This window comes from Schistocerca cancellata, chromosome 2 (genome assembly GCF_023864275.1).
Source record: "Schistocerca cancellata isolate TAMUIC-IGC-003103 chromosome 2, iqSchCanc2.1, whole genome shotgun sequence".
NCBI lineage: Eukaryota > Metazoa > Arthropoda > Insecta > Orthoptera > Acrididae > Schistocerca > Schistocerca cancellata.
This window is the reverse complement of record NC_064627.1, coordinates 591531624-591551200: the sequence shown is the minus strand read 5'-3', so window position 1 is coordinate 591551200 and position 19577 is coordinate 591531624. Positions and strand designations below refer to the sequence as shown.

Sequence of the window (19577 nt, the reverse complement as noted above, 5' to 3'; positions counted from 1 at the left end):
CCATCGGCTTGGCCTCTCTAAAGCCTACAGCTGTCCAATTTCTTAATTGGCCAATAACAAATGCCAAATTACAAAGCAGTGGTGCAGCACATAACATTCCTAAATCGCTTAAGAAAAATTCCGGGATGGATTCTCTGAAAGGCCACATCTGCTTTCTTCCACAATTCGACGTTTTACTCCTCCTCACTGACTTCATCTTCGACGGGCTGATACATCCGTCTTCCTACCTTTTTTGAACAGGGAAAACGCCAAGTTGATACATAAGCTGTTGATTGCGCTGTACGGAGACACTTTTTTCCGCCACTGTGCATTGTTGTGCTGCCAGCTACATGAATAACTTAAAGCTGGGCGGAAAACTGTTCGAGCATGCATAAAATAACTTGGCCTATACCTGAACAGACTGAGCAGTAGTGCGTGGTAGGAGCTCCGTTGTGAATGACAACCAAACGGAAGGCGTGGTGCAGTTCGACAGCTGTAACCTACGTGCAGCCGCAAATCCCGCATAATTTGTGGCCTACAGCTAGTGAGCCAGCAAGCGATGGTATTAAGAAGTTACGTCAGCATGACCAATCATTTAATCAATATAGGTTTTCAAAGTCAATAGTTTCTCACTAGAGTACAGAAAAATAAATAGTCTCGTAAACATAGGGTCAACCACATAAAAAAGTCCAGCTTCTTGTTGCCAGAAGGAAGTCTCATAAAACAGAAAAGGGGTAAAAATGTTGAGAAGCGGACAATGGTGCCTGCTCCGATACTGACAATGTAAAATAAAAAATAGGAGTCAGGAGGAAATTATTTGTCAGTTGCCTCACAGCCTGTTCGTCAAAATTATTTCAGTTTTCTTGTCCTCCTTCCGTGTCTCTTCTGAAGTAGTGGAACTTTGGGAAGCACTTGCAGCTAAGTTTCACTCCTTCTTTTTTAATCTCTTTATCGTGTGATTCAAATAGCTAGTGGTTCGTGCAAGCCTCTACAGCACAGTATCGTGAGATTTTGTCTCTTTCCACAAAAGTGTAATGGTGTTGCATATAATCACACGTGCCTGATTTTGAAGAACTTTTCTTGCAACTATGGTGCTCCACGGCAGTGGTACTGTGCAATGTTGGAAAGAGACAAGGAGATTGCTCCCAACTGTGCATGTCGGCAGACAACCGTCAACTGAGGCGGCTACCTCTCCGGAACGACGGAGTGGAGTCGCCCGGTGTTCAGGACGAGAATGCTTTCCCGTGCTGGTGCCACGTTAATTTGCGCGAGATACCCCACACAGGCTGCGCCAAAACAAGGAAAGAGGTTTGGCGCAGTGCGGCGCGTCTGGCGTGGACGTCAAACCGCATCGCTCTGCACAACAACGAACAAGTTTAGCGCAGTATCGGTGCGTGAAAGTAAATGGTTCGTTTTCGCGCGGCTCTATTTGGACGGCGTTTCTCATTTCCCACCGTTATTGCGGTCGCACATCGGTACAATGCTGCGCACCTACGAGCATTTTGCTCCATTCTGCACATTCTTGCGCTGCTCAGCGCCGTTCTAGTTGCTGCGTCCGGCCATGTGGACGCAGGGCGGACCAGTAGCAGTTATCTACTGTTCCTAGTTTTCTGTAATTGCAGCGTCTCACACTTACTAAAATTAAGAAATAAGGAAGTGCAAGTTTAACAATGTTTGCATTCAAGAAGAGAGTAATAACAATAGTTAGGAAAGTGTGAGGCTTAGAAGACCACCACCACCAAAGATATCCAGGGACGAAGGCCTCAGTATGAGACTGAACTGCTCGCTCTTGGGTAGCAACACCCTCTCTCAGTTCCACTGTCCATCTGTGAACGAGCATCGCAGCATAGAGCTTTGAGCTGCTCCAGCACAGAAAACATTATAAATGCCTATTGTAGAGCCTTGTGTGCGTCTGGTACTACACTTCTGTTAATTTTTCTAATACAAACGCGCTGTAACTACTACATGTTAGTGTTGCTGTACACTGTTTGTGTCATTATATTATTTACTAACTATTCTTATTACTCATTTTGACTTTCTGTTAATTCTATGTACGTTCAAGCTATTCTAGTCAATTTCTATCAGTCAGAATGAGCTATTCTAGCCCTTAATCCACGAGGGGACTTTCCCGTAACGTATACTACGAGGTGTGATCTCCGGGGCTCCTATCTTTAAACCAAGATTTAAGCTGTAAATCATTTGAAAATTTAATTTAAGTTGTATAAAATTTATGGTTACAAGTACATAAGTGTTATTTAAATACTCCTTGTTGACTGTATTGCGCTAAATAAGGCCAGCAGTATTTCATTTTTGTATCACGCAAAATCACATACTTTTGTGAAGCTTCCTCAATAATACACACAAATGAACTGTTAGAGAAATGAATTTTACGTTCTTAAAAATTGTGGTATCTCTGTAGAAAGCAAATTTTCACATAAAACTAATTAACATTCAATATTGAGATCTACATTTTTCTTTGCCATCACTCAGAACACATTTAGTTTTAACTACACTACTGACCATTAAAATTGCTACACCAAGAAGAAATGCAAATCATAAACGGGTATTCATTGGACAAATATATTATACTAGAACTGACATGTATTTACATTTCCACGCAATTTGGGTGCATAGATCCTGGGAAATCAGTACCCAGAACAACCACCTCTGGCCGTAATAACGGCCTTGATACGCCTGTACATTGAGTCAAACATAGCGTGGATGGCGTGTACAGGCGTAGCTGCCCATGCAGCTTCAACACGATACCACAGCTCGTCAAGAGTAGTGACTGGTGTATTGTGATGAGCCAGTTTCTCGGCCACCATTGACCAGACGTTTTCAATTGGTGAGAGATCTGGAAAATGTACTGGCCAGGGCAGCAGTCGAACATTTTCTGTATCCAGAAAGGCCCGTACAGGACCTGCAACATTCGGTCGTGCATTATCCTGCTGAAATGTAGGGTTTCGCAGAGATCGAATGAAGGGTAGAGCCACGGGTCGTAACACATCTGAAATGCAACGTCCACTGTTCAAAGTGCCGTCAATGCGAACAAGAGGTGACCGACACGTGTAATCAATGGCATCCCATACCATCACGCCGGGTGATACGCCAGTATGGCGAGGACGAATACATGTTTCCAATGTGCGTTCACCGCGATGTCACCAAACAAGGATGCGACCATGATGATGCTGTAAACAGAACCTGTATTCATCCAAAAAAATGACGTTTTGCCATTCGCGCACCCAGGTTCGTCGTTGAGTACACCATCGCAGGCGCTCCTGTCTGTGATGCAGCGTCAAGGGTAACCACATCTCCGAGCTGATAGTCCGTGCTGCTGCAAACGTCGTCGAATTGTTCGTGCAGATGGTTGTTGTCTTTCAAACGTCCGCATCTGTTGACTCAGGGATCGAGACGTGACTGCACGATCCATTACAGCCATGCGGACCTGCGCCAACCTTGTGTGAATGCTCTGAAATGCTAATCATTTGCATATCACAGCATCTTCTCACAGCATCTTCTCACAGCATCTTCTTCCTGTCGGTTAAATTTCGCGTCTGTATCACGTCATCTTCGTGGTGTAGCAATTTTAATGGCTTAGCTTACGAAGCGCTGTCAGGGAGACCCCATCACACGTGAACAACACGTCAGCAACAGAGCGATAATGTAACTGACAATAATAATTTCTTGGTTCGGTGATTAAAGTAGGGTAGGTCGTGTATAAAACAATTTCGCCATAACTGACCTAACTCATAAGTATTTTGTTGGAGAAACAGAAAGATGCTCATCACAATTGTCCTGAAGTCCTTTCTCTCAATGGTCCTCCTGATCGCTAGCAGCATTCTGATCACTGACTATTGAAAAATCGTTGTCTTCTTCTGTCACTGACATAATCCTCCATCCACTGACTTGATCAAACTTAGAGTGCGTAAAATTGTCACATTATTGCGAACACATTTGGTACTGAACTGATTAAAACAGCCGCTTAGCTTGCGAAGCGCGGTCTAGGAGACCCCATCACACGTGAACAACACGTCAGCAACAGAGCGATAATGTAACTGACAATAATAATTTCTTGGATCTGTGATTAAAAGAGGGTAGGTCGTGTATAAAACCATTTCGCCATAACTGACCTACGAGAGCGACTTAATAAAATCTGGCGCGCTCTGAGAGACCATGCCTCTTGAGTTAAGGGTAGTCAGTCGTCAGTTGGAATCATCGTTGTCTGTGTCGAAGCCGTCAGGTCTGCTTTAACTGCTACCAGCGTCTGTCTTATTACTGTCGTCTGTTGAGTATACGCAAGAAAGCGGAGGCGTCGAAGCCATCTGGGAATGGCATACTGAACGTCTTTTGGGACTTTCCATGGTGTGCTGTTTTCAGATTATGTCTGTAAAAACTATACAGCATTTCTGGAAAGTATATAACTTTGTCCGTTTGCTGCACGACAACGCACCAGTACATTATTCGCATCAAATAGTAACGCATGGGGTCGACTCGGGTTATAAAATATTGTCTAATCCTCTAAATTCACCCTACATAGTTCCCAATGCAATCTTCCTCTTCCTTTCATTAGGAGCCAACTGTGTGGTAGCGATTTGCAGGACGTCAACGCGATAACAGGAGGCGTGCTTCAAAACCCAGGTGAGCTGTTAAATCGCGTTATCTATAAGATCATACGTGTGTAGGGTAAATATATCAATTTGCGTTATGAACCTGTACAAAACGAATAACTCTGGGACACATAGTCTTGGCCTTAAATTTCTTTCTTTCTGATGATAACACCACCTCTATGACCAAAGTGCTTATGTCGCTGAACGTGTGCCATTGAAATGGTTGTCCTCTCCTTTTATTTTAATAAATCGACTTCATTCTGCGTTTAGAACTACAAAAAATCGTACGCACAGTTATGGACAGTACCATTTTTACGAAATTCACCGATGCTTTAGAAGTACTAACTAAGAAAATCACAATGCGCAACCCAATTACAGGATCACTTTTTCGAAGCCCCGTAACTTTCTCCCATTACGACGCAGAATTTTTAAATTTGGCTTCCTCTGTAATGGTGAGAAAGTGTGCCGCCCTGCGACCTCACTCTCGGACTCGTCGACGCTTCAAACGGTAAGGTGTCGACATGTGGTTAAAAAAAAAGAGCCAGAGCTCAGAATTTCACGTGAGGTATAAGGTCGGTTATTTGCTACGAATCTCAATCGGCGACAAGTACAAATTAAATGTATTACGACTTATTCAGCGTGAAAGGCAGCTAGGCGTAAGCTCCGGGACGGAAGCAGTGCCACAGTATTTGTGGAAGATAAGGGCCAGCGCCGACGAAGCGACGCCAGGAGACATGACTAGCTGGACGCTGTAGCTGGATGCATAACAGGGATCAAAGTAGCTTTCTCACATCACATGATGACGGAAATATACCAAATACGTGGTCAGCCTCCAGGGAGGAGGTATAGAACATTCTAGAAGCTTTCCATGACGCACGAAGGTAGTATAAACAGGGGGTCAGGAGGACCCTACAGTCAGTCGAGATCTGCTGAGCATACCGACACAGAACCTGTGTCGTTCTACGGCAGATGTGGGGGACTTAGTACCATACGCTAGCGTCGGCTCCGCAACAACCACGGAGATAGATTCCAGAGTCAGAGATTCAACTGACAGAAAGTAGTGCAAGACAGTGCCAGTAGGGATTCTCAGTTGTCAGACTGTAAGGGATCTTACGAATTCTACCATGCAGCAGTAACCACTGCTCACGGAGTTCCGTATCCTGCACCTTAGCGTTAGCTTGCTCCTTCTAGATATCGGAGTTACAGAAGCTGCCCACGCCTACTTCTACTCTTTGAGAAGATCGAACGAGGTAAGACCCCTGAATACAATTCGTGTCAATCTCACTCCCTCTCGGGACACGACATATTAATGTCACATTGGCACCAAATTTCACAACAATTCTGCTCAATTTTAGCGTGGACGAAAATGTCTCTGAGCACTATGGGACTTAACAGCTGCAGTCATCAGTGCCCTAGAACTTAGTACTACTTAAACCTAACTAACCTAAGGACTTCACACACATCCATGCCCGAGGCAGGATTTGAACTTGCGACCGTAGCGGTCGCGCGGTTCCAGACTGAAGCGCCTAGAACCGCTCGGCCACTCCGGCCGGCTTTAGCGTGGACGCATCCTACAATGGGAAGGTCGTTACACCCACTCTTACCTACATTTCACCCCTTATGGCGGGCCTTTGATAAAGAGGTCAGAAAAGAGACGTCCAGTGTTGAAGTCACGTGGTTTTCTTATGAGTGACCGAGGAAAACATTTCAGACACACCGCCGCTCAGAAGCGCCACGAGAAGGGTGCGAAACAGGGAGGCTAAAAGTGCAAAAGCATTCTTCGCTGCTTTGTATCACGTTCAAATTTCGCCGAATGGTTTTGAACGGTTCCAACCTGTACACGAGAGCAAGAACTACAATCGGGCTGCACTTCAGATGGGTGCGAATGCGTTCGATAGGGATGCAGTCCCACTGTCCTTAGAGATGGTTTGAAACGTCCGGGGGTGTCAGCAGCGTCAAAGCTTGTCAAGAACGTCGTCCTGTTGCTCGTCGGCTTGCGAACTGTCTTCTTCGATCGCGAAATGTATGAAAATCATCTCCCCAAGGAAAGGGGCAGTTTCATTAGTACCCTCTACGCCACCGCCTGTGGCCTTTTCGTGACGATTATAAGCGACGGTGAGTCTGAAATGGTTTCCTCGGCCACCCTTAAGACAACGGCGTGATTTCAGCTCCGAGCTTCGTGGGTCTGATCTCGCAGAGCGTCAAAAGGGGTGAAATTGGGGTAACATTGGGTGTGATGACATTTCCATTGTGTGACAGGTTCACGGTGGCCTTGGGAAGAATTGTGGTGAAATGTGGTGCTAATAATAATAATGGCGTGTGACGAGGGCCTCCCGTCAAGGAAGACCACTTGCCTGGTGCAAGTCTTTCGATCTGACGTCACTTCGGCGACTTGCGCGTCGATGGAGATGAAATAATGATGATTAGGACAACACAACACCCAGTCCCTGAGCGGAGAAAATCTCCGACCCAGCCGGGAATGGAACCCGGGCCCTTAGGAGTGACAATCTATCGCGCTGACCACTCAGCTACCGGGGGCGGTAAATGTGGTGCTAGTGTGACATCATTGATCCACGTTACACGCCACACGAACTTCTGTGCTCTGGCCTTTTTACACAGGAGGTGACACCTTGCTGTTTGAAGCGTCGCAAGCACAAAGGTGACGAGGGAGAGCGCCATGCCTTAGCACAATTACAGAGGAAGATTGTGCGTAGCTTTGAGCCAAATTTCAAACTTCTGTGTGGCAATGTGAGACAATTACTGTGTTTTGAAAAAAAAATTTTAATTGTGCTACACAGTGTAGTTTAATTTATTCTTAAAATTATATTTTGTCTATTAGATGAATCAAATATCAAGAATCTGAGAACCAGAGAGCATAGATTATGTTTCCTTCTAGTGCTGCATTTATCACAGTCGCTGTAGGTTTTCTGAACGACAGCTGAATGCTGATGATACTCTTCATGTGGGATTAACTGTACAGTAAGGTTGATGTCAACATGCCCAGTTGTCAAAAGGGCTTTCTATGAGGAGGAAAGGATTACACACTATATTATATTATTCTTATTAGATGATCTTGAGGAGCCAATAATTTTTCTTCACTGGAGAACCGCTGCAGATGATATATGCAACTATACATGAATTACTGAGAATATACAAAATACTGCGCAAAGTGCGTCTTTGAAACACAGATCCAGGGGCGAGAAGGTAAACTCCACTAAAAGAGGCAACACCGCTGGCGCGATACCACGGAGAGCGAGTTTTTGAAGGTCGTGAAAAAACAGGAAAATTGGGCCCTGCGTATTTTCGAGTGAATGAATTAGCGTTGGTCTCCATGATCCAGAAAAATGGTTCAAATGACTCTGAGCACTATGGGACTTAACTTCTGAGGTTGTAACAATAATGTACCTATAATAATTTTTTTTCTTTATGCATTTAGATAAATGTTTCTTTCTGAATTTATGTAAAATAATGTAAATATTGTTTTGGATCTTTTTCTTTTCGTGTCATGTTAAAGAAACTGTAAACAACTCTTGAAATGAATGTTATTATTTATGTTAGATTTCAAGCGATTTGATAACCAAAGGAAAATGTATTTAATGTTAAAACTATTGTAAAATGTGAAAATTGTAATTTAAACACTTGGTCCATACGTAGGTAGTGCATTAGGATATGTGTAATAGAAAACCTGTGGTGAATACCCTACCTGTAGGGGCGCGGGAAAAGGTGGATGCAGGCGAGCGCGGGAAAACGCACACTGGCGCGGTTCGGCACAACGGGCTCAGTAAAACACAGTCGGAGTTGGGCATCGGTCAAAGGAACATGTACTGTACCGAGGAGGCTATCTAGGAAAAGTGGATTCCATTAAGCCTCGGGTGGGCCGATTCCGACGACTACTTGGCATGGCTATATCCTTAGGCACAAAAGTGGAAAGATTACGACGCCAAGAAGAATGAAAGTGCCGATACAGTGAGAGCCTTAGCCGTGCTTGTATGTGTGCTGTGCTGCCCGCTATCTCGCTGCCCGCCATCCGCCGCACCGACGTGCACAGGTCAAACATTTATTTCATCTTTAGAAGTGTATCTGTGTGGACCAGTGTTGAAACTGTTCTGACTGTTCAATAATAACGTGACTTTTACCAGAATTGCTTTAGCCGTCACTTATCCTTATCATTGACCTAGACAGGGTCCTTACCACATATTGTGCAACCTGAGTATCCCGAATTGAAAGTTTACAGTTAGTAATAAATCATCTGCAGACTAATCTATGCTATAAAGACGTTTAAATTCATGTTTGTTAACGCAGATGTTAGTAAAGAACAACAGTGTGATTAAATTGAAAGATAAATTTTGAATTGAGCTAGCAATGTTATTTAATTCATTTGAGACTGAAAGAATGATAACTAATCAATTCAAAATTAAGAAAAGAAAAGTAGTTATCCACAGATTGATAATTTTGAGTGTTAATTTACCTTCAGGACTTGCTAGTTTCAGTATAACGACCATAACAGTTTCAGGGCCCCCCCCCTTCTCTTGCCTATTCTTGCACATTTTGAAGTGTACTGATCAGAATTGAACAGTAAAATTAATTTCTATATTAAACCTAAGTGTATCAGTGTTTTTTCCAATTTTAATAGTGACATTGTATGTGTGTTTTCAAAATTGCTGATTCTAGGGTAATCTATGCCCGATTTCAGTCTGATCAATATACAAAGTGCAGCTCGTAGTAATCATTGCTGTGTGGTGTTGTGTAATTTTAGCTCGTATAAATTAGTACAAAAGAAGAAAACCTTAGTTCAGTAGATTCTTTCTGGTTCTAAATTTTGCCATAAAACGCAACATTACTACGTGTCATTATGCTTGTACATGCTACCACTTGTACAAGGAAAAACTCACTCAATGCCTAATTAGGCTGGCGACCGTATTATTAATCATTGGTAGTATCTACTGTGTGTACTTCTTGTCCATGCGAACGCGTAATTGTACTTTACATTTGCTTGACGCATCACTGTAGTTACTGACTGAATAAGTCCGAATTGCTTCCATTAGGTACACGCGGTCAACTTATGTACTAAATCCTTGTTTACAAGGTGAAGCCCGTGAACTTATTACAGTACAGGCTTTATTGAGCTAACGCACGTCCGACAGGGCGGAAGTGTTACAAGTGGCTCCCCGGTGACAGGACATCCAATTGTTGTCGGTTATACACTAAAGTAAAGACCGAACAGTGGATGTCCAGTGGCACGAATAGCAATAAAGTTCAGTAAAATAAACTGCAGTGTGAGTCAAGTATAATAGTGGTGTAATTGGCATTTAATATGGACAGGAACGGGGACAGGATAGATGTGCCAAGCGAAATGGAGAATGCGGCTGGCAGTAGCAGGAGCTTACGCGGCCAGATAACAGATGGCGTTAGCGGAAGACAATTGGCGTACATACAATACCATGAACACGTCAACGAACAGATTGAAATGTCGCGATCGCCTCGAACACAGCAAGGGACAAAACAGGAAGAAGAGGGTGACTTTGTAGAGGATAGTGGGTACGTGAACGAATCCACTGACATATTTGATTCACCGCAAATAAAGAAAGAACCGAAAGAAACTTATGAAGTAGGACCGGAACACACGGATTCCGTAGAACAAAACAGTGTAAAAATTTTAAGCATGAATGACTTATTTGAACAATTAACCAAACAAATTGTAGGACAGAATGACCAGCTTAAAACGCACGTGACGAGCAGCTCAAAACACAGGGCCATCAGATAAAAACACAGAATGAACAACTTCAAAAACAAGTTAGCAATCAGGTTAATCAGATAAAAACACAAAATGAGCAACTTCAAAAACAAGTCGGTAATCAGGTTAATCAGCTTAAAACACACGTTGATGAGCAGCTCAAAACCCAAAGTGATCAAATTAAAGCACAGGTTGAAGGACAGGGAATTAAAATTAGTAAACAAATAGAACAAGTAGAAAAAAAAGTAGGTAATTTAAGTTCTGTGGTAAATACTCTGAAAGTTGAAATTGATACTATTAACAAAAATATGGATACTATGCAGGAGGAAATTGGAAACATTAATAGTAGATTCGATGTTGAAATTCTCAACATCCAAGAGAAAGTAGAACCTCTGGTTGAAACTAAGGTAGACGAAAAAGTTTTCGGTCTTAAGACTGAGATCGTAAATGAATGTCAACACGGAATATCTCAGTTGAAAAAGGTAGTTGTAGACACTGAAAAAGAATTAGGTGAAAAAGTAACCAGATGTGTTCAAAATTGTACGAAAATTCAAGGCAAAATTTTCGATCTAGAGAGCAAAATTAAAGATAGGCCTGGTGTGGTCTGTAATGGCGCACCAATTACGAAGCTGTTAGAAGGCGAGGAACGCTTTGATCCAGCCAAGAAACATAACGGGTGGCATCCGTTAGATTTTATCAAAAATTGCGAGAGAGTATTTCCTGAGCACTTGTCTGATCAGGCAAAGATAAACGTTGTAATTAGCGCCTTAGCAGGTGACGCTAAGCGCTGGGGAATAAATTTAAATACCGAACGAATGACGTTCGAAGAATTCAGGCAACGTTTTACGGAAGAATATTGGTCTGAACAAAAGCAGGACCATTTATGGCGCGAATTTATCATGGCCAAACAGCATGATAACAGGGGCAGGAATTCTTTGAAAGATTTCTGCGAATATTGGTACCGAAAATTGACACATTTAAGAGGCCGGAGATCGGATTTAGAAATTATCTGGGAGCTGTATAAAAAGCTCCCAGAAGATTCAAAGAGGTATGTAGGAAGCAACCATCGCAGCTTCCAAGTATTCCTAGAAAGGGTCGAAGACGAAGACCATTGGCGCGAAAGTCGTGCCAATTATCAAAATTTTGGTAACCATAATAACCGAAACCTTGACGAAAGAAATGACGGCGATGGATTTCGCGTCAATATGATACAGAGAGGAAGAGGCAGAGGAAGAGGCAGAGGAAGTTATCCAGGTCGCGGTCGAGAGTACACCGCGCAAAACAATAACGGCGCGGGAAACTAATTTCCGCGAACGTTGCGGGCCAAACGGAAGCGGACAATACATACCGGCCCCGATTTAAGAAAAGATACCGGACCGACCGCAATGTAATGAGACAGGTTAGAGACAGGCGTGAAACGACGCAACGTGTTGTGGCGAGACAAGCGTCAGGTGCGAGCCAGCATGAGTCATATCGGCCGCACAGCATACTCCAGGTTAACGGGCGAGTGGAGCATCGGAGGGCAACGGCCCAGCCTAGCGGAACATCTGTTCAGAGAGAAGCCGCTAGCAATACGGCCGCAGTAGGTGCGAAAGTAGCCGTAAGAGATAATAAAAATTTTACGGGTGATAATTCCGTGGCAAAGGGAACAATAGATGAGACTGTGAATACACAGAGAGGTGCGGTTAGCAGTGTTTGCAATGAGGAAAAGGGCGATAATGAATTAGCAGAAGTAACTGATTGGCGTGTGCAGATCGACGATCTGTACAAGGGCCTAAAGCAATGTGAGTGGGAGGATTTTAAGAAGAAGTATGAAGCGAAGAAATTAGTTAATAGAAAGGGAAATGATAGGGGCGTCAATAAAGTGACGTGGCCCAAATTTGAAGAGGGGAAAATAAATAGCACCGCGCAAAGTACGCGTGCTGCCGATAAGGGGAAGGTTAATGATAGGAAGGATTTGGAGGATGAAATCCTCAGCATTGACGAAGAAATAACTTCTGCTAACAATCCGCCAATAGTACAAGCTGCTACCGAGAGGCACCGTGGAGAAGGGGCAGATGATTACCTGAAAGTAATTAAAGTCCACGAGGATTACACTGAATATGAAGTCACAGTAGAGATAAATAAAGCTGATGATGAGACCGTTTTGCCAAAAGAGGAGATTGAAATAAATTCTAAGCCTGATGACAATACCGAGGAAGAACTTAGTGCCTGTCTCAGAAAAGCTTTTATGTTAGAACCTGATAGCGATCCGGAATGGTCGGATTCCTACGATAGTTCAGATGATGAAAGATACGCTAATATAGACAAAATTGAGTATACTAACTTTCCTTATTGTGCAAAAGTAGCGTACTTAAGCGAATCAGATGTGGAGGAGGAGAGTAGTGATGACTCTAGTGAAGATGAATTTTTCGGTGTAAAAGAAAGTGAATATACTTTTACTGAAAGAGGGTATGAAAAAATCAGTGAAATCAAAGGAGATGCAGTTAAGTACGATATTGTACCTAACGATGACGAAGTGTCAAAACAAAACCCAGACGTTGAGACCGAACAAAGAAAGAAAGAACCACCGGACGACTCAGGGTTTATCTCGCAAAGAGTTCAGGTAATTAATGACTTTGAACTCCCGGAACCAAAGAAACCGCCAGATATATGTGAAGTGAATGTTAAAAGCATATCTTGGGACGATGTTATCGTCGACCCGGATTTGCTCAAGGAAGACCACGATAATGAAAAACATTCGACGGTGAAACAAACAATAATACCAGTTGAAATTTATAACATGGAATTGCAGGTACTTCTTGATACTGGGTCTCAGTTAAGTGCAATTTCCCAATCATTTTTCGAACACATTTGTGATAAGCCTGGGCTAGTAATTATGTCAGTAACAGGTGTAAAAATTGTTGGGGCTACTGGCAAGGCTAGCAAGCCGGTAAAGAACCAGATTTTGGTTGAATTTAGTATAAAAGGACAAAACTTTGAACACGATTTTTTGGTTGTGCCAGACCTGAGTACTGAAATGATTTTGGGGATAGATTGGTTGGATAAAGAAAAGGTTATTATTGATTGTAGCCAGGGAGTGATCAAAATTAATAGTACATTTATGAATTTGGAATTAAATTTTGAGGGAACTGGGAAAGAAATTCAGAAATTGATTCTTTGTTGTTGGAGATTGACCAAGGGAATGATGAGTTGACAAACAAGTACAAGGTGTACCATGTCCAGAAATTATTAAATGAGAGTGACAAGCAGGGGCATGAATTTAAGGGAATGGTGGAAAATTTAGAGGGAATATCTCCCGAACAGAAAGCAGAATTGCTTGAAATTTTAGATAGCAACAGCCCCGTATTTTCGGACAGACCTGGCCTAGTTAAGAATTTTGAATACCAGATTGAGACAATAGAGCATAAACCTTTCTTCGTAAGACCGTTTTCGATACCCATATCAAAAAAGCAGGCTGTTCAAGTGGAAATAGATAAGATGATAGAGTGGGGGGTAATCGAACGAAGTAACAGCGAGTATAATAGTCCCCTTATCATAGTGAACAAAAGGGATGGGGGAGTGAGAGTAGTTATCGACGCTAGGACTTTAAACAAAATTGTAAAGAAGGAAATAGATAGGCCTGAGAATCTGGACGAAATGCTCCAAAAATTTTATAACGTAAAATATTTAACCAGTCTGGATATGACCGCCGGATACTGGCAAATCCCGCTGAGTAAAGAATCCCGTAAATATACCGCTTTTCTATTCGCCGGGAAATGCTATCAGTATAAAGTAGTGCCATTTGGGCTTAGCACATCTGTGGCAGTATTTATTAGGGCACTGGACTTTGTATTAGGTAGAGAACTGAGTTCCCGGTTAACCATTTATGTAGACGATTTACTGATTGCTACAGAAACATGGCAGGAGCATTGCGAGTTAGTACAGAAAGTTTTTGTTGTTCTACAAGCAGGGGGAATGACACTTAAATGGAAGAAGTGTGAATTTGTGAAATCGGAAATAAAGTTTCTGGGGCACGTGATTACTACAAACGGTATTGGCAAGGATCCGGAAAAGTTAAGTGCAATATCGGGATGTCCAGCTCCTAGAAATAGAAAACAGTTGAAAGCCTTTCTAGGTTTGTGTGGGTTCTATAGAAAATTCGTCAAGGGCCAAGTTTTTAATAGTCCTCATTTGAATAATTTACTTAAGAAAAATAGTGCTTTTGTGTGGACTGAAGAATGCATGAGAGATTTTGAAAACTTAAAAAGGGAACTTTTGAATGACCATATTTTGCATCACCCCATACTGTCAAAACCTTTCCATATGAGTACTGACAGCAGTGCTTATGGAATTGGCATAGAAGTGTTCCAAGAAATCTGTGAGGGCAAAGAAATCGAACACCGGACTATCGCATTTGCCAGTAGAACCCTAACAAGATACGAGAGAAATTACACTATTTCGGAAAAGGAAGCTTTAGCCATTATATGGGGGCTAAAGAAATTTAGAAATTATCTGTGGGGCCATAAGCTCATTATACATACCGACCACAAAGCTTTGACTTTTCTTAAAGATTGCCGTTTACTTAATGGGAGGTTAACTCGCTGGGCTTTGTACCTGCAGCAATTTGATTACGATATTTGCTATGTTAAAGGTACTGAGAATTATGTGGCAGATGCCTTATCTCGATTGCCTAATGGTATGAGTGAAGTGCCCAATGAAAATGGGGAAGAGGGTACTTTTCAGATAAGGTATATGAAAGAGATTTCAGGAAATAGGAAAATTGAGCAGATATGTAAAAATATGAGGTACCATCAGAATGAGGATTCAACCTGGAAATCAGTGAAGGTAAATTTTGACAGTGTGCAGTATCCTCAAATTAAGAAATATTACAAAATTTATAAAGGCATTTTATATAGGAGGAAAGATTTAGTTACTGAGGAATGGAGGGTATGTTGGCCAAACCAGTTTGATACTGATGTCATAGATTATTTTCATTTAGCATTGGGGCATAGTGGGCCGAAGAAATGTTTGGATAAATTGAATAATGTAATAGTGATTACTGGTAGTATAAGTAAGAAGGTAAAGGAACGGATTAAGTCATGTGATGTCTGTCAAAAGACCAAAGTACCGAACAGAACTAGTAGGGGACCAATGCAAAGTACATTGCCTGAAGACACCCTAGCCTTATTATGGGTAGATTTATATGGTCCCCTCCCAAAAACTTCGGGAAATTGTGCATATATTTTGGTGATTTTGGAAGTATTTTCTAAATTTGTGAAACTATAGCCCTTGAAAAAGGCCACAGCAAAAGCTGTATTTAGTAGAATGGTCGAATACTTCAGGACCATCGGGAAACCCAAGGCAGTACTATCGGACAATGGACCCCAGTTCATATCCAAAATTTGGAAAGAGGGAATGGAGAAAAATGGTGTGGAGGTTAAATATACTGCAGCCTACCATCCTGCAAGCAATCCGGTTGAAAGGTACATGCGCGAAGTCGGGAGATTGTGTAGAACATACTGCAGTCACGATCATAGAGCCTGGGGCAGATTCATATCGGATTTTGAGAATGTCATGAACACATTATATCATGAAACTACAGGGTTCCCACCGGAAGAAATTTTGTTAGGTAAAAGTAGTAAAAGTTTAATTGAAGAAAAATTAGAGTTTCCACGTTGTACAAGTTTGGGATTGAATCAAAAGAAAGAATTGGTAATAAAAAGGGCAAAGCAAAAAGCCGAAACTAGATCTAGAAGACACGATAAAAATCTAAAGGTTTCAAAATTTAAAGTTGGAGATCATGTTCTTTTAAAAACCCACGAAAAATCTAGTGAACTAAACCATGAGATTTCAAAATTTAAATATATTTATAATGGACCCTATATAATACAGAACATTCCACACGAGAATGCTTACTACCTAATCTACCCAAAATCCAAAAACCTTTAGGTGTAAGAAATATAGTGGATCTGAAACTGTATGTTCCCAGAAACGAGTAATTGTGCTGTATCTTATGCTGAACCCAAATTGTTTCAAATGTAACTATTCTTTGTAAATATCTGTATACCATTGAAAGTTTACTAATGTAGTTATGTGAGTTTCAGATTACCAATTGTGCTGTAACTATAAAAATGTATGGAGGAAAGGACTGAAAAGAAAGGATAAATGCTTTCAGAGAGATAAAAGATGGAACTGTCAAAAATGAAAATGGGCAGTGTATGAACCATAATGTGAAGGACTGCCAAATACCAATGAGGGCAGATAAATAGTCGATGGAAAATTGTAAATGTGATCCAGAGGATGTGACAATATGAAGTGAAATGGACTGCCCAAATCCACATAATAGGCAGCAAATATGTGTAAATAATTTTCTGAAAATTTTGTGTGTGTGTTTTGTTTAATAAGTTAAGAAATGGACTGCTAATCAAAGCGAGCATCGACAGATTATCTTATAGTGTATAAGAAATATGCATTTGTTTTTGTAGTTAAATGTTTCCATTCCAGAATTTTAAATTATTTCTTTAAGGAATTTGGGAAAAAATGATTAAATTGCCATTTTAATAATGTTAGAAGGGGAAGTTGGACTGTGCAAAAGGCACTTAAGTAAATAACGAGATATTGGTCTTGATATGTTAAAATAGTATGAACCTATATACAGTGAGTGGAAGGAAACATGTAGTGTAAATCTTCTTGAATATTTACGTAAAGATTCAGAACCAGTGTATTATTGTTAAATTTAGTGTTCCCATAAAATTTAGACTTAAGAAAATTTTCTGGAAACAGGGGCATGTGTAACAATAATGTACCTATAATAATTTTTTTTCTTTATGCATTTAGATAAATGTTTCTTTCTGAATTTATGTAAAATAATGTAAATATTGTTTTGGATCTTTTTCTTTTCGTGTCATGTTAAAGAAACTGTAAACAACTCTTGAAATGAATGTTATTATTTATGTTAGATTTCAAGCGATTTGATAACCAAAGGAAAATGTATTTAATGTTAAAACTATTGTAAAATGTGAAAATTGTAATTTAAACACTTGGTCCATACGTAGGTAGTGCATTAGGATATGTGTAATAGAAAACCTGTGGTGAATACCCTACCTGTAGGGGCGCGGGAAAAGGTGGATGCAGGCGAGCGCGGGAAAACGCACACTGGCGCGGTTCGGCACAACGGGCTCAGTAAAACACAGTCGGAGTTGGGCATCGGTCAAAGGAACATGTACTGTACCGAGGAGGCTATCTAGGAAAAGTGGATTCCATTAAGCCTCGGGTGGGCCGATTCCGACGACTACTTGGCATGGCTATATCCTTAGGCACAAAAGTGGAAAGATTACGACGCCAAGAAGAATGAAAGTGCCGATACAGTGAGAGCCTTAGCCGTGCTTGTATGTGTGCTGTGCTGCCCGCTATCTCGCTGCCCGCCATCCGCCGCACCGACGTGCACAGGTCAAACATTTATTTCATCTTTAGAAGTGTATCTGTGTGGACCAGTGTTGAAACTGTTCTGACTGTTCAATAATAACGTGACTTTTACCAGAATTGCTTTAGCCGTCACTTATCCTTATCATTGACCTAGACAGGGTCCTTACCACATATTGTGCAACCTGAGTATCCCGAATTGAAAGTTTACAGTTAGTAATAAATCATCTGCAGACTAATCTATGCTATAAAGACGTTTAAATTCATGTTTGTTAACGCAGATGTTAGTAAAGAACAACAGTGTGATTAAATTGAAAGATAAATTTTGAATTGAGCTAGCAATGTTATTTAATTCATTTGAGACTGAAAGAATGATAACTAATCAATTCAAAATTAAGAAAAGAAAAGTAGTTATCCACAGATTGATAATTTTGAGTGTTAATTTACCTTCAGGACTTGCTAGTTTCAGTATAACGACCATAACAGTTTCAGGGCCCCCCCCTTCTCTTGCCTATTCTTGCACATTTTGAAGTGTACTGATCAGAATTGAACAGTAAAATTAATTTCTATATTAAACCTAAGTGTATCAGTGTTTTTTCCAATTTTAATAGTGACATTGTATGTGTGTTTTCAAAATTGCTGATTCTAGGGTAATCTATGCCCGATTTCAGTCTGATCAATATACAAAGTGCAGCTCGTAGTAATCATTGCTGTGTGGTGTTGTGTAATTTTAGCTCGTATAAATTAGTACAAAAGAAGAAAACCTTAGTTCAGTAGATTCTTTCTGGTTCTAAATTTTGCCATAAAACGCAACATTACTACGTGTCATTATGCTTGTACATGCTACCACTTGTACAAGGAAAAACTCACTCAATGCCTAATTAGGCTGGCGACCGTATTATTAATCATTGGTAGTATCTACTGTGTGTACTTCTTGTCCATGCGAACGCGTAATTGTACTTTACATTTGCTTGACGCATCACTGTAGTTACTGACTGAATAAGTCCGAATTGCTTCCATTAGGTACACGCGGTCAACTTATGTACTAAATCCTTGTTTACAAGGTGAAGCCCGTGAACTTATTACAGTACAGGCTTTATTGAGCTAACGCACGTCCGACAGGGCGGAAGTGTTACAAGGTCATCAGTCCTCTAGAACTTAGAACTACTTAAACCTAACTAACCTAAGGACATCACACACATCCATGCCCGAGGCAAGATTCGAACCTGCGACCGTAGTGGTCGCGCGGTTCCAGACTGTAGCGCCTAGAACCGCTCGGCCACTTCGGCCGGCTGACACCGGGTTTCACCCTTTCCCTTTTCTTATCATCACGATCATCATCATACAACACGAACAGAACACTACATTATACACGTATCCGTTACACACAACTGCACTCTGCAAATACACGTGCGACGCAACTGTCACATACCTGCAAGTGAAGGGAGCAATGTGCGCGGAGGAAGAGCACCCTGTCCGACGGGCGGCTGAACCGTCCCCGTGAGATATCGCGACCACCAATGCCATACGACATTTCCATTTTTCTTATCGCGGTACCGTACTTGAATTTCAGCTGCTCTTTTGCGTTTAGGTTTCATAGAAGACTGCTGACTTAGAGGGACGGCGGCACTCGCTTCCTCTCGCGTTTTCTGACATCCCGTACGCGACATGTCTTTGACACTGCCTGGAACGTATCTTCCACCCAAGCAGGATTGTTCTACGAGCTAGGGCTTTGCCAAAGCGATCCCTAGACCTACTTGTTATTTGTGTCGTTGGGTCATATGAGTAAAAAAAAAGAACATTATCCGGCGAAGGTTCTCAGAGCAAAGTTCTGAGAAAGTTCTCAGTTTCGT

The 19577-nt window shown here is 41.5% G+C and overlaps 1 protein-coding gene across 1 annotated transcript in view; it reads left to right on the top strand.

The window, feature by feature from the left end:
• The window catches only part of LOC126156790 (cilia- and flagella-associated protein 100-like), a 169030-nt gene that overhangs the window by 7989 nt on the left and 141464 nt on the right, over positions 1–19577 (top strand). The gene's annotated exons all lie outside the window — the stretch shown is intronic.